Source organism: Panthera onca, chromosome F1, assembly GCF_046562875.1.
Source record: "Panthera onca isolate mPanOnc1 chromosome F1, mPanOnc1 haplotype 2, whole genome shotgun sequence".
In the NCBI taxonomy this organism is placed as follows: Eukaryota; Metazoa; Chordata; class Mammalia; order Carnivora; family Felidae; genus Panthera; species Panthera onca.
Genome location: NC_138355.1, coordinates 12226024 through 12242097, shown reverse-complemented (window position 1 = coordinate 12242097; position 16074 = coordinate 12226024). Strand labels below are relative to the sequence as shown.

Here is a 16074-nt window from a genome sequence, read left to right as displayed (position 1 = left end):
CAGTGAGATTTTACTTCATGCCTGTCAGAATGGCTAGGATCAAAAGGACAAGAAACAAGTGTTGGTGAGGATGTGGAAAACAAGGACTCTGCCTGCACTGTTGTAGTGTAAATTGGTGTAGCTACTGTGGAAAACAGTATGGAGTTTCCTAAAAAAATTTAAAATACAACTGTCATGGAATATAGCAATTCTACTTCTGGGTATTTATCTAAAGAAAATGAAAATACTAATTTGGAAAGCTCTATGTGCCCCTGTATTCATTGCGGCATTATTGACAATAGCCAAGATATGCAGGTAACCTAAGTGTCCATCAATAGATGAATGGATAAGATGTGGTATGTATATATATGTATATACAACCACACAGAGGAATATTACTGAATAATATTCAGGAATATTATTATTATTCATTTATTTCCAATGAAATAAATAGGTCACGGAAATGTAATATACAGCAGGATGACTTTAGTCAGTAATACTGTATTAAAAATTTGAAAGGTGCTATTAAAGGAAATCTTAAGAGTGCCCATCACAAGGGAAAAAAATGTTTGTTGATAGATGTTAACTACTGGGGTAGCCATTTCATAATGTATACATATGTTGAATCAGTACATCATTTACCTAAAACTAACATCATCTTATATGTCATTTATACTTCAATGATAATTTTTTTTTTAATTTTTTTTTTGACGTTTATTTATTTTTGAGACAGAGAGAGACAGAGCGTGAACGGGGGAGGGGCAGAGAGAGAGGGAGACACAGAATCGGAAGCAGGCTCCAGGCTCTGAGCCATTAGCCCAGAGCCTGACGCGGGGCTCGAACTCACGGACCGTGAGATTGTGACCTGAGTTGAAGTCGGACACTTAACCGACTGAGCCACCCAGGCGCCCCTCAATGATAATTTTTAAGATAAAGAGATTTTATGTGAGAAAAAGTAATGTTTATACAGATAGTTTATATATATATATATATATATATATATATATATATATGTATGTATATATATACATATATATATATATATTTTGTTTTGTTTGTAAAATGTCTTTGTGATCATGCAAATGTGATCATGCAAATGTCTTGTGATCATGTTGCAGAGTTGAGAACACCTCAGTTGTGTGTGTAAGCCTCCTGCTAAATCTGTTAAGCACCGACAGGGAATAAATAAGTTTATGTGAGATTTTCATTTGATATTGCATTACTAGATAAAAAGAAGAGACTTGATTACCTCTGTCCATAAATCAAATGTGATATCACTTTTTAAGAGATTGTATCCCAATTTTGAAATATTTATCCAAAGATTTTGGTCTAGAATCAAATTTATGAAGTTGATATTTTCATCACAGATGCTTTTATATGGATTTAAATCCACAGAGCAACATTATATACTTACATTTTCTAAACATTCAATAGCATTCGTTTATAGTCCTGGTGCATGTTAGGCATTTGCTAGTTTGCCACGGATACCAAAAGATATAAGTATCACTGCCAAGGAGGGGTGAAATTCTGTCACTTAGATGTTCTCCCTTAGAGCCTCAAATATGGGTGCTCACTGATTGAGCCCAAGAATGACTGCCTCATTTAAAAAAGATACATAAAACTATGTTACATTTGTAGAATACTATATCATTATGTATTTAAGAATGATTTCTTGGGGCGCCTGGGTGGCTTAGTCGGTTAAGCGTCCGACTTCGGCTCAGGTCATGATCTCGCAGTCCGTGAGTTCGAGCCCCACGTCGGGCTCTGTGCTGACTGCTCAGAGCCTGGAGCCTGTTTCGGATTCTGTGTCTCCCTCTCTTTCTGACCCTCCCCCGTTCATGCTCTGTCTCTGTCTCAAAACTAAATAAACGTTAAAAAAATTTTTAAAGAATGATTTCTTAAAACAATAAGAAATCCAAAGCATTCATGTGTAGTATGTATTATACTTAAAATTTTGCCAGGTATCTTGGTTTGCTTATGAAATTCTGTTTCCTGTTTCTCTCTCTCTTTTCTCTCTCTCTCTGTCTCTTTGATTTGGTGCTAGGGGCATTTCTGGAATATCTGGAAAATATTTCACACTTTGATCAACAATTCAGTCTTGCAAAGTAGGATTTTGTACTTTACCAGTGATTTAATAAATGAGTGGAATGGTAATCTTATTACCAGGGAATTTTCTGTTTGGTTCGGTTGGTTTATCACTTTGGAATGTTACCTCATTTATTTTTCCTATCTACATAGTTTCTTACTACAATTATTAAATGTACATGTAGCCATGAAAGTGCAAGTTCTCACAAGTCTTAGAGCTAAAACAAAGGAACTAGCACCGACCAGATAGTGGTGTTGAAAGGAAATGTAACCATTGCCACTGACTACTGTTTCTTCTTGCTCATCTGTCTTCTTAAGTAATGTGGTTCACTACACGGATTAGGCACTGCAGGAGCGTTTTAGCAATTTTTAGTACTTTAGAGGGTTGAGAAGGTGGTAATTTTAAGCCCCACAGTTTATACTTTCTATTGGGTGAAGACAGAGTTCTCTAAAAAGCGATCAACTATCACCGATAGCATTTGTTAGAACAGTATTTTCTCATTTGTCTAGGAATTGTTGCAATTTGCTGCTCTAGCAATGGGAAGTTTCATGACCAAATGAATGAATATAAGAAGTGCTGGGTAAGATGAAGAGAATTTAAGGAGTTCTCTGAAAGAAGGGCTGGCAGCAGTTTCCTAATTTATTTGACCACAAAGTCCTTTTTTTCAGAGTATCTGGTAGTTTCTCTAGTCAGTGGAACACATTTTAAGAAATACAAACCTGGTACCAAGTTAATAACAGACGCATGGCATTTTGCAATGAGGAGCTTACAGTGAAAGTAGAGAATGAAACTGTAGTTTATGAACTCATGTTCATTTGTGTTCTAGTAAAATGAGATTAGTTGAAGAGCTATTTAACACGCTGTCAAACTGTGAGGTATCCTTTGAATACTGACAAAAATCATAATTTAATCATTCCTTTAATGTTTTGCTTTTCCAAAATTTGAGTTTTCCCACTGGGGAAAAAAGATATTTTGTGACACAGGGAAGGAAATCTTAAGAGCTGAAATTTAAATTCATTTTCTGGGAAAGTTTTAGCATGAATGCAGCATTTCATATTAACAAGTCATAAAATAAAATTGCCTTGTGTTCCTTTCTGGAATGAAATGGGTATAAATAGATATGTACATTGATTTGACTAAATGGGTGTCAAATGGGAGATTATTGGATTATGTTATTGTTAATATTATTTAAAATAATGTCTACTTTGACAAATAGCCTATTAAAAATGATTCTTTCTAAGTGATCAAATTAGGTAATTCATTTAGGAAAATTAAAAAATTCAAATAGCCTGTTCACTTTTTTCTTTTTTTTTTTTTCAAGAAGGAAGTTGTTTTTAGAAGGTTTAGAAACTGAGCTGATGCATATACAGAACTTATCCAAATACTTTCCATATAATAAATATTGGCTATTCACAAGGAAAAATAGAATAAATTATGTGATTAATTTGATAAAAAAGAAACTATAACCATTAAGTTACTCATCTTCTGCCTCTATCCCTTGTTTTATTTCTGCTTACAGACGTTTTCTATGTCTAAGGAAGACTGGGAAATAATATGTTATGGCTCAGGCATTTTAATAAAACAACTGAATCTCAATTTAACGTTTTGTAAGAGCATCCACCACGTTTGGTGTCTATACCTGTTCCCGAGATTTCCACAGCTCCTCAGGGTACTCCTCTGGATTTCTGAGCTCAGTGACATGTAGTTTGTTGAGCAACCTGATCTGCTTTTGATCTCTTTTGGCTGTCAGCAGCTTTTCTTGATGCAGTCATGCCAAATGATGACTTCTGTTCCAGTGCCTTTCTTAGTTAGAAGTTGTAGCACTTGCCACATGACTTAAATCAACTCAACATGTACAAGTCATTGAGTAATTAAGTTACCGGAACTGGGCAAGAATGTTCTCAGGCAAATTACTTCGGTATTCCCCCCCCCCCCCCACTTCAACACCAGACTTGAAAATGTTTAAAATTCATGAACTATATCTTCAAATTGAAGTCATATCTGTGTTCAGACATATACAGGAAAACCCAGTCTTTAAAATTGTTTGTGTTGATTTACATTTGTTTGTAACTATTTTATTTACAATTGTAAATTTCTGATTTTTTTGTTTAAGGAAAGAATGATAGTATAAACTCAACTCAAATGCAACCAATAGCTTTTTAAAAAATAACATTTTATTATGATTTTAAAATGAGTATCAGTGAAGCATAGGAACAACAGACAATATTGAAAAATGCAGAAGAGAAAGTAAGTTTATCTGTGGTTGTACAGTCTAATGGTAAATAATGTTAATATTAGGCATATTTTTATCTGGTGTTATTGCATGCATATGCACGAATTATACCAGTGGAGCCATGACATATATAATTTTTGGCCACTGTTATTTACCCTGCTTTATATTTGGGTCATTTAATTAATTCACATTTACATTTTCTTCTTCTGGTTTTCTATTGTTTTGACTAATTAATTTTTCAGTGTTCTCTCTCTGAATCTTCTAATACATTTTGGAAACTGTAGATAATATTTCTATTAATTTCTGTAAATTAATTATTGAACTTAAATGTTTAATATATTTTTTAAATTTATATATCTTTTTAGCATACTGTAAATTGTATTTATCTTTCCAAATAAGATGAGAGTTTTGGAACATTCTATCTAATAATTAAACTCCCGTCTTTCTTCTAGTGTTATTTTTTGGACTTCTAGTCCCAATATTTTTCTTCTAAAAATTACTAATGTCTTATAATCCTTAATAATAATACTTATCAATATTAAATCAATCACTATGCTACCATTTTTAGTTCCATTTTCCTCCATCTCATTTGGGTCTTCTCTTACTGAGGGTTGGTGGGTCTGAAATTCTTAGTCCAAAAAATGACTGAAAAAAATCCTCCTCATTTTTGAATTATTATTTTTTTGAATATCGAATCCTAGATTGACTTGTTTTTCATCAGTATTTTGAAGATACTTTTTCTTCTGCTTTTGGAGTGACTTAGAATTCATTCATTCATTCATTATCTTGCTCTGTACTTAGAACTTTCAGCTTGAAAACCATTGTTTTCTTTAATGTCTACAGAATTCTCAGCAACTATCTGTTCAGTGTTCATTACTTTTCTTCCCTTTACCTGAATCTCTTTTTAGATGTATATTACAGCCACTTAGTCTAACTTTCTATATCTCCCAATTTCTCTTTCATATTTTAAAAATCTATCCCATGTTTTTTGCTATAGTCTTCATGCATTCGTCAACATTGTCTTCTAGTTCATGAAGTCTCTCTTCAACTCTGTCCAATCTGATGTTCGTAATATCAGTGCAACTAATAATGATATATTTGTTTCCAAGATTTCTAATATGATTTTTTATTACATCTATTTTTACCTTTAAAGTAATTCCATGTTCTTATTTTGGATATTATCATTCCTTTATCTCTTTGATACTTAAAAAATATATTGAAGACCTTTTTGGAATTTCTATAGTTTTTGTTTCATCCTTCATTTGTCAATAGTTTTAAGCTATTTTTCTACACATTAGTTTCATTTTGGTATTGGAATGTTGACTTAGAAGAAATGTCAGAAAATTGCAGCCTGTGGGCTAATTGAGCCCTCTTTTTGTAAATAGAGTTCAGTTGGGACATAACCATACACACCCAATTATGTACGTATTGTTTATGATTGCTTTTGTGTTACAAGTTGAGGATTTGACTGTAACCATCTATCAATCAATCTGTCTCTTGCTCTCTCCCTTCTCCTGACCCCCCGGATCCTGCATTCTCTCAGTTTTTTCAATTGCTTTGTCCTGACCTGTTTTTGGCTCCCTGGCCAGAACCAAAGCTTGTGTTAGCAGCCTGGGGCCCCTGCCCTTTGCCCACATGTACATGCATATAAGGCTTACATGCACAGTAGGCTTATTGCAGGTTCGATATCAAGCTAGTTAATGACTTAGCCGAGGTCTTGCCTGGAAAGCTATGCCTGCCTATGCTTGCTTCCCCAGGCACACAGCTGCATGTGGACTGTAGTTGTTTTCATCCTCCTTTCATGATTTGGGGAACTCAGTCACAGCTCCGGGCTTTCAGTTGTGAGACTGGTTCCATTTCTGGCTGGGTGAATTCTCCCTTCACCAGTCTCTACATAAACCAAGATCTCTACCTTCTTCTCTGCAGGCACATTCCAGTGACCTCTCACTTCAGCACTGCTTATTAACTTGGGAGACTTTAATATTTCTGGCCCAAGGAGATATTAACATTTTTTACATCATAATGTGTTGTTTGGTGTTCTCTTTTTATGTTTTTATTTATTGCTATGTGTCTTCAGCAGAAGGAAGCCTCAGCCTATGAATTCCTCATTATATTGACTAGACATCTGTATTCACTTTTATAACTTACATGTTTTTTCCCACTGAAAATTATAACATGAGCACTTTCCCATGCCATTTAATACAATTCAAAAACCATTTCAGATGATTTCACAATAATCCTTCTTATGAGTGTGCCATAACTTAGTGAGTAATTTGATTCTTGTAAGCAATTAGACTTTTCCCAGTTTTCCCTACTCTTAAGAAATATGTTGAACATCTTTATTCATAGTGCTTTTACTATGTCTCTGATTATTTCCTTAATATAGATTCTTAGATTCATAATTACTAGATCAAAAGCACTGAACTTACTTTTTTAGATCCTTGATGACTTATTAGAGTGTAAGGAATCTTAGTGAAATTATAGTCTAATACTTTAATTTTCATTCAACAGATTTTCATTAAATTAATAGAAAGTACAAATAAAAAATAGACCCTTCCCTCATAGTTCATAGCCTAATAAGAGGGCCAATGATTATATGAATAACCACTATGAGGTATAATAAATGTATTTTGGTGATAGAAATAAAATACTACAGAAACACAGAAAAGGTCATGATTAAATATATCTGAAAAATTATATTTAAATTGGACTTTGAAAGATCAGTAAAATTCCCAACAGGAGAAAGAAAAATAAAATTTCAAGCATTGGAAAGAGCATGAACAAAGTCACCAGTCTTGTGACTATTTCAGTTTTGATTGTCTATTGATCGGTGAGGCCAGGGATTTTTTAATTTATACCAAGTTTGTATCTGAGGGTAAAAAACATTCACGCCTGAGTTGGCTCATTACAGAATTCATAAGTAGGGTCAAAATTGTGCACATATATGGTTTGAAAAAGCCCAAAGCCAGTAATTTTGATATGCCTTTCAAGGTAGTTTGCTGTGCCTACTCCATGCCAGTGTTTTATATGCATTAACTCAATTTAATCTATGTGATGTTGATATTATCATTAATCCTCTCTTTAGTGATGAGGTAACTACAAGTTATAGATATTAAATACCCTGTAAATGAGGGCTGGATTTCAACCTGAGGAACCCAATCCAGAGCTCATCCTCTTAACATCAACACTAATATTGCCCCTTGTTTAGGTTTATTGAGCGGAACCCTTCAGGGAAGATTTGACATTGACCGTCTTTAGTTCTTACAACATACCTGACATGATCTGGACTTAGTGAGTGAGTAAACCAATAAAGTAAAGAAATGGATGGTGAAATCTGATAAAACTAGAGCATAAGGTGCTCAGGGGTGTGTAATCGGAGGATGTCTAGGCATACTTGGGAAGGGTTTTAAGGATTGACTGAGAAGTTTGGATTTGATTGTGCAATCATTGCTTAGACATGGGAATGCTTTTAGGCAAGAAAGCAACACACTCAGACATGCATTTCTGAAAGCCAGTTTTGAGGATTTTGTGAATGATGGTTTAGAGGGGAGACTAGAAGCAGGAGACCTAGCTAGTTATAGATGTTGAGTGCATAAGCTAAGTTCCTTATGGCTGCAATGAAGAGTAGGATAGGTTACAGGAGTTTTACAAGGTTTTGGAACAGGAATCTGTAATTGCACTGACATATACAAGACAAAGAAGAAAGAGGTACAAGAGGGCTTTAAATTTCTAGCTTGTACACCTGGATGGATGCAAACCTATTACAGAAGGGAACACAGGAGCAGTGTTCCATAGGGATGGAAAGTAGTCTATGACTTATTTTATACATATTAAGGTCCTTCAGAACTTGAAGAAGTTCTGTCAAGAATGAAGTAAAAAAAAATATGCAAGGAGCATGAGAAGCCTACAGTCTGTTGTGATTTGGCTGAGATCAGAGTTCCAAGCTGAGTCAGCATCAGACACCCAATTTCACACATTCCTTTCAGCATGCTTTCCACTGCCCACCTAGATTTTGGTCCAGTATACCTCCCCACATACAGTGAGTTCTAGAACCCATTTCTTATTACATCTAGAATTGTTATCCCTACTAAAAATCAAGAGCACTTAGTATTAGAATGATACAATAAAAAAATACCTATACTAAGGTATAATTTAGTTAGAAATAGGTGAGAACCTGAATCTTGCAGATTATAGTGTGCTTTAGCATGGCATATTGAAGAGTGGAAGGGATACTAATAGAATCACACATTAGTTGTTGAGCTCTATTTTCTTTTTATAAGGCATTTCTGTATGTCCTTGTTTTTCTGTTGCATCATGTGTACCTGTCTCATGTAATACAAATCTTTTACAAGTGATCTATCAAATTTTCATTTTCCTTATTCTTCTCTGAAATTGTGGAGCTGTATTTTTACTGCATGTAATTTTCCTTGTTGGAATTAATATGTATCAGACATGTCTATAAAGTACTAAGCCTGGTCTGTTTAAGTCAACATAGTTTATTCAAATAGGTGTTCGCCTCAGAGGCAGCTGAACTCAGAATTGGCATTTATTGAGCACCTTTTATTGAAGATACTTTGCTCAATTCCCAGAAGGAAAAGATGAAAAATAAATTGATCATTACACTTCAAGAATGTATCATGTAGGTCATTACAGACAGGTAATTACACCATAGTATAGTAACGATGTTAACAGAAAGCAGAGTGGAAGGTGAGCCTGAAGCTGACTAATTGGCTAAGGAAGACTTGAGTTAGGAATTGCTGTTAGAATGGAGTCATGACTTATGAATACTTTATAGGTGAAAAACTTATGGAGGGAAATTTGGACAGGCAGATCACCAAGTTCCATGGCATGAGAGGAGTATGTTCTTGGAATTGTGAATGATCCTACATGACTCAATTAGAGGCTGAGTGCAGGGAAGTAGAAAGTGATAAAACCATAGAGATAGGTAGCAACTAGATCACAAAAGCCAGCATATGCATGCTGGACAGGAAGACTAGAAATGGATAAGGAGTGTGTGTGGACCTAGAATAGGTGGGAAGGAGAATGAAGAGGGGCAGAGGAGGATTTCAGGCAGAGGAAAGGTCCAATATCCCCTGTATTCTTGGAACACAGTGAGTATGACATAAGAGAGAAAATGTTCTTATCATGTAGAGTGTACAAGTTTATATGCTTTATAGCTTTACATTTTATCCTAAACATAGTATCCAGCCCTTTGAAGATTCTGCTTACAGAAGTGGAGTGACATGACTTATATTGTGGAAATATTGCTCTAGCAGGCATAGAACTGGGGAGACCAGTTATGAAGGAACTCAAATAAAAGATGGTAGTGGTTTTGACCAAGGATGGTACAAAGAAGATGGAAAGAAACTAACAAATCTTTCTAATTTTTAGGGGCAGTAAGAGTGATGTAAAGCAATTGTACCACTTTATAATCTCCTTCCTGTCAACACTATGCAGGTTGTCATAATGTTTTGCTGTTTGAGATGTTTGCATTTATTCACAAAAGACCTGAAAGAAATGTTTTAATTTTGGATATTTTTTCCAAAGCTAGTAAGGTTCAAATATCTTTTTCTCTCTTCTCATACCCCCTTTCTGCCTCCATACTAATATGCACATGCACTTAATTCAAATAAACATTTTTTCAAGATTCTTAGACTTTTCATGCTGTAAATCTCTTGAATCTATCTCCATTACTTTCAGTGGTAATTTTGCTAGTGGAAGGGAGAGTTAATGAGAAGAAAATCAAGTTGTCAGTCATTCAATTCTAAGATTTGATGCCATTTATTCACATTAGAAAAAACTAATAAAGTTGTACTTTCTCACTTAAACTAATCACTTATTTTTCTGACAAGACTGCCTTGAGAAGACCACAGCTAATTAAAGGTGATTAGTTCTCTGACATTTTGAGTTAAGATATATTTAATTTCATAAATTATTCATGATTGTGTTACAAAGTATACTTTACAAAAATGTTTTTCTTTTCTTTTTCTTCTTTTGAATTAATCTTTTCTAGATTAATCTAGAAAAGATTAATTCAAAATTAATTCAGAATTAATTCAAAATCAATTGAATTCAAAATTAATTCAAAATTAATTCAAAAATTAATTAATCTAGAAAAGATTAATTCAAAAAAGTAAGATGCCCTTTTGCACAGGGACAATTAATCTAGAAAAGATTAATTCAAAAAAGTAAGATGCCCTTTTGCACAGGGACACAGTATAAGCAAATTATCACATGAAAGCATAGTCTTCCCATAAGTATGTGGTCACTATGGGCTTAAAGTCATTTACAACAATCTCGATGCAAATGTTTCATTCTCTGCGACTGAGGTTCTGCAGTTATTTCTTTCTTCATTTAAAATTGGCAAACTCCTATTCTTTCTTCTGTACTCAGCTAAAGTTGATTTCTCTTCAGGAAGCTGTCTGAATGACTTGCCCAGTAGGAGGACATTGGTAAAGCTACCTTGGTAGCTATCTAAATGGAGATTTGCAGAGATGCATCACAGCAAGTTAAATGTGAACATGTAAGAGTCAAAAACCATCTCAGGATACAGATTAGTAGTATACTTTTCAAAAATATAGTGGGGTGCCTGTGTGGTTCAGTCGGTTAAATGTCCGACTTCATCTCAGGTCATGATCTCCTGGCTCATGAGTTTGAGCCCCGCATCAGGCTCTGTGCTGACAGCTCAGAGCCTGGAGCCTGCTTTGAATTCTGTGTCTCCTCCTCTCTCTGCCCCTCCCCTGCTCATGCTCACTCTCTCTCTCAAAATATATAAACATTTAAAAAAAAATCTTTAAAAATTTTAGGAAGAGAACGTGAGATATTGGCAAAGATGTGGATTAGTGAGAACTCCTTTACACTGATGATAGCAATATAAATTGCTGTGCTTTATTTTGAAACCTTGAAGGTAGTGTTGTCGCCCAAGGACATGATGTAGGGAGCACATAGGACTTTTCCAGAGTATTCGTCAAGTTCTGTTTCTTCAGTTGGAAACTGGGTATATGTTATGTACATGCTTTATATGCTTCTCTGTAGTATGACGTCTTTAATAATTTTATTTAAGAGGAAATAAAAATAGGGAACCACCCAGGAATCTGTTCAAATTTGAGTTGAAATTTAATCATCTGGGCCACATGAATTTAACATATGTGATTACTCAGACTTTTTTATTCTTTCGGAAGAAATTATATAGCTTAGCAAATTCAAGAGTAAAAACAATTAAAGAACAGGTGAAATTTAATGAAAAGAACAAGCTATGTTTTAAATGACTTTAAACATATGTTTGTTTATGAATTGTACTAATATAAAATCCTTTATATCCATTGTACTAATATAAAACCTTTTTTGGGGAAATATTAATCTGAAAAACTGGCATATCTTCTGGTGAACCATTCAACCAGACTGTCTATACAAGCAATTAATAGAAATTAAATTACGTACCAGTGCCAAAAAGCTGCTGAGTACTTAGGAAAAGATAATCCATTCATTTTGATTTACTGCTTCTAGTGAAGTCAGAAAAGCAGAAATCACACTTCTTATTTTAATAGAATTAACAGAGAGAATTAGGTTAACACATTTTGGAGGACAGAAAAACCAAAAAGGGAATGCTCAGGTAAATCTTGGAAGCAGCTATCATCCCTAGGGCTAGGGGAGCCCAGTGAAGAGTTTGGGGGTTATCAAAGAACCTAGAAATGCCAGGAGAGCTTTCTGCAGGGCTGTAGAGTCCTGTGTGGAGAGGGTATGGCCTGAGAAAAGAGTACCTGAGCAACTTGAATGGAGGCCCTGTAGAAGTGGGATTGAGGACGCAGAGGAGGAATCCCGCAGAGCTGGATTGAAGGAGGCAGGGAGAAAGACCCCTCGGAGCTGAAATTAGGGAGCTCGGTGGTTCCTGCAGAGCCCGAACCGAGGAGTTTGGAGAGAAGGGGATTCGCACAGTTGGGATTGGGGAGAGGAGACGGGAGGGTCCACACAGCTAAGACTGGGGAGCTTAGAGGAGGGAGTCCTGCCTGGCTGCACTGGTACTTTTATAGGATACAAAGGTGCTGGATTGGGGCCTGTGAAATAAGTCAGGAGCTGGAACCACCTACTGAGGTGGGGGGAGGAGAAGGGTCTGGGGATGGGGCTCAAGGAAGCAGCACTCTTCCATCAGCTGCTCTCCTCCCCTGCTCCAGCCCCTCTCTTCCTTCTTGAGGAAACCAGTCAGGAAGCCCGCTGGCAAAGGAAAAAGGTAGTTTGCCGAGTCCCACCGTTCCAGACCTCAGTATACATGTGCAGTTTGGGGGCTAAGAGACAATAACTTAATAACAGACATCCTGTTGACTGATTTTATTATTTAACTTTATTTATTTGCATTATTCTAAGGGGGGGTCCTACATGTTTCTCTTATGGCTCTCAAAGCTAAAAATAACTAGAAGAGATTTACAGTTTTTGGAGAACCTTAAGCCATACTGTTCCCTTCTCTTCTCCAGCTAACAATTCTTTATGCTATCTTCCCACTTTACAAAGCATTGGTTGCTTTGTAGACACTCTCACAGGTGATTATATTCATTTCAAAAACCGAGAGAAGAAAAAATTAGAACAGAGGATGGATGGGCGATTCTGACTGATAGCTTGTGCCATCGGTGGCTGTTTGAGTAGCACACTTCAGTTAATAATACCCCGCGTCTTGTTTGGTTATGATAATAGTTGACTTGTCAACTCAGTTATCCCTATGATTTGTGGGTCATTCTCCACACGCCTCTGCCACCTGTTTGTGCTACATATGTATGCTCTTTGATTCTGTGTCACAAAGTGTGACTTTGTACATGTGTCTTTTGAAACTCATGGCCCCTGATAAGCCCTATAATTTATTAAGAACATCCGAAATTCTGGTACGGTGTTCTGACTTGGAACTTCACAGAAGTTTCTAATTAATTTTCTAATTAATAAAAGTAAAAACAGAATAATAAGTTAATAAAAATTGCAACACTACTGTAGGTGCTGTGCACCTCACATACGTTAACCCTTGCCCTAAACTGCCTCATGTGATGGCTTCCATTTCCATTGTTGCAGATGAGAAAACTAAGGTTAGCAAGATTCAGGAACTTGTCTGAAGTCTCTCAGGTAATGGGTAGTAAAAGAACAGTTAGAATCTACTCCTACTTCTGAAGCCTGAGTTCATGTTCTTGTGTGTTGCTTCTCTGTTTTATAAAAATACTTTCAATTTCTCCATTTACATTACTAGAACATTAAAGGATATCTGGAGACACTGGCTTTCAATCCATAAGTTTGGTAAGAGTTCTAAGTGTAATTTTCCATAAAATTTCTCTCTTAATCACCGGGAAATGTCAGAGATGATCAAAACTGTATTAATAAATTGTTTTGAGTTCCTAAAATAGTTTAAAACACTTAAGATGGAGTTAGTGCTCTCTCTCCATCTCTCTCTCTCTCTCTCTTTGTTTTTAGATATGTTTAGTAGACTTTAACATTTCCCCAAACTTAAAACCTATAAATTCCCTAATAAGTCATTGATTTCATTCCATTTCTTTCTAATACTTACTGTTCCTTTGAATGAGAGACTAGCTTCTGCATCCTTAAGTATTTTAATAACTCACTCTACATTTCAAATACTTCATAATTTTCTCAGGGTTTCTTCTGACTGTTCTCCTCTCCCACTGCTTATATATTTCTCTTCTTTTTTTATGGTTATTTACATACCTCTTCTTCCTTTCATTCTATGAATTTAGGAAACTCAAACCGACAAAACACTGGAGCCCCAACACTTTACTTTGCTTTAAATATCTTGTGCTAATTCTATGTTCATAAGCCTACGCTAGAAAGCATTTCTGCTTGGAGATGGTCTGTCTTGAATTTTGGCTTCTTAAGCACTAGAAAAAATTGCTTATATCTTGAAAACGGACACACCTGTTAAGAGTTTTACTCCTTGGAGACAGTATGCTTTATCTTTGTTTTTAAAACTATACACTACTTCTGTACTACAATAGAGCCCACTAGGAAGACACCATTCCTGCGGCAAAAAACTACCCTAATGGCATCTGTTTCAGTTGATGGATGTTACTCATTGTAGCTTGACTGCAGGGGACATTTACTAAACTCCTTTGTGTCAGTGAACATCTGCCATATCAGTTACCCACTCCAGTTCCAGAATCAGCGCACATCAGAAGTGGAAAATTTTGGCAACCGTAGTGACAGAACTACTCCTGAGCCTCTCAAGGAGACTGAGATTTCTAGGCCAGTCATAGATGCCTGAAATTATACCTCAAGTCATCTAATAATGGGGGGAGAGGGGTGGGGGGGCAGCCAGTATGAAGCTGAGCACCTGGCCAGTAATGTCAAGATCATGTATAAGCTTCTATGACAGTCACTTACGCCCTCAATAAACATTGTCACCTAGTCCTATGGTTTCACTGCATCCTTAGAAAATGTCAGAGGCTTCGCTTAGAATAAGTTCACATATGCAGTATATTAGAATACATTGTACAATACATTCAGTTTTATGTAAATCACTTTTATACTCAAGACATAACGTTTTATTTGTAGTATTCAATGTTAAAGAATTCATTTGAAAAATTCCAAAATATTTGAGCAACTTGCTAATTCTTGACAACATTATGGTTAAATTAGATGTACACGTTTGAAGATTTCTGGAACCATGTGTCAAATATTATAAGCAGGTTAGTTTGTGGTAAGGGTGCTTTTATTATTTTATTGTAAGTTGCTGCATCTGTCATCTTAAATATGGTTTAAAACTATGAATTAATAACCTTTTACAACCATCTTAGGAAAGTTGCATATTTTTACTTATTTGGAAGAGTAGAGCTTGTAAGTCATCTTTAAAAATCTGCCTGGTAACCATTACCAGCGTGTTGCTGTCACCCTGAAGTGCCAGTCAAACCATCAGCTAAAGAGACACTTGTGTCTGCAGCTGTAGAGCCTTCAGACTCTTAAACTAAAGCCAGATGTATAAGAAAACCAAGTTTTACACTATCTGTGAAGCATACTTGACTGTTCTTAACATTCTAAACAAGAAATTGTATTGGAGCCCCCTAGCCCCAGGTCCTTTGGTTAGAAGTCTTAAAAGTCCACGTTAGGTAAACTGGGTCATGTTATTCTTTGTTGTTTGTTTATAAGTTTTATTCGATATCAATCAAACTTGCAGACAAGTCACACGCTAGTATGTGGAATTCCTGTATATTCTTTCCTTAGACCGTCAGTTGTTTATTTCTCGTCCCATTTGCTTTATGATTCCCTCCCTCCTGTCCCCCACATATAGACATGTATATATGCATGCTTGTATATACATATGTGGGTGTGCATGGTTTTATTTTTCTGGACCATACACCAGCAAGTAATGCTCCTCTACCTGTCAATATTTTAGTGTATATAACCTAAGAACCTGGGCGTCCTTTTATGTATACACAGTATAATTGTCAAATTCAGGAAATTCAACATTGATAAATACTGTTATGATAATAATCTACAGACCATATTCAGAAGTATTTTTTATAGCTATTTTGCCCAATCCCTACTTCACAAACTTCATTTAATTTTAATGTCTCCTTGGGCTTCTTTTTTTTTTAATTAAAAAAATTAAACATTTTTATTTATTTTTGAGAGACAGAGCATGAGTGGGAGAGGGGCCGAGAGAGAGGGAGACACAGAATCTGAAGCAGGCTCCAGGCTCTGAGCTGACAGCACGGAGCCTGATGTGGGGCTCGAACTCACCAACTGTGAGACCATGACCTGAGCCAAAGTCAGATGCCTAACACACTGAGCC

At 35.8% G+C, this 16074-nt stretch overlaps 1 protein-coding gene across 1 annotated transcript in view; it reads left to right on the top strand.

The window, feature by feature from the left end:
- The window catches only part of FMN2 (formin 2), a 386263-nt gene that overhangs the window by 253441 nt on the left and 116748 nt on the right, over window positions 1–16074 (top strand). The window lies entirely within an intron of this gene.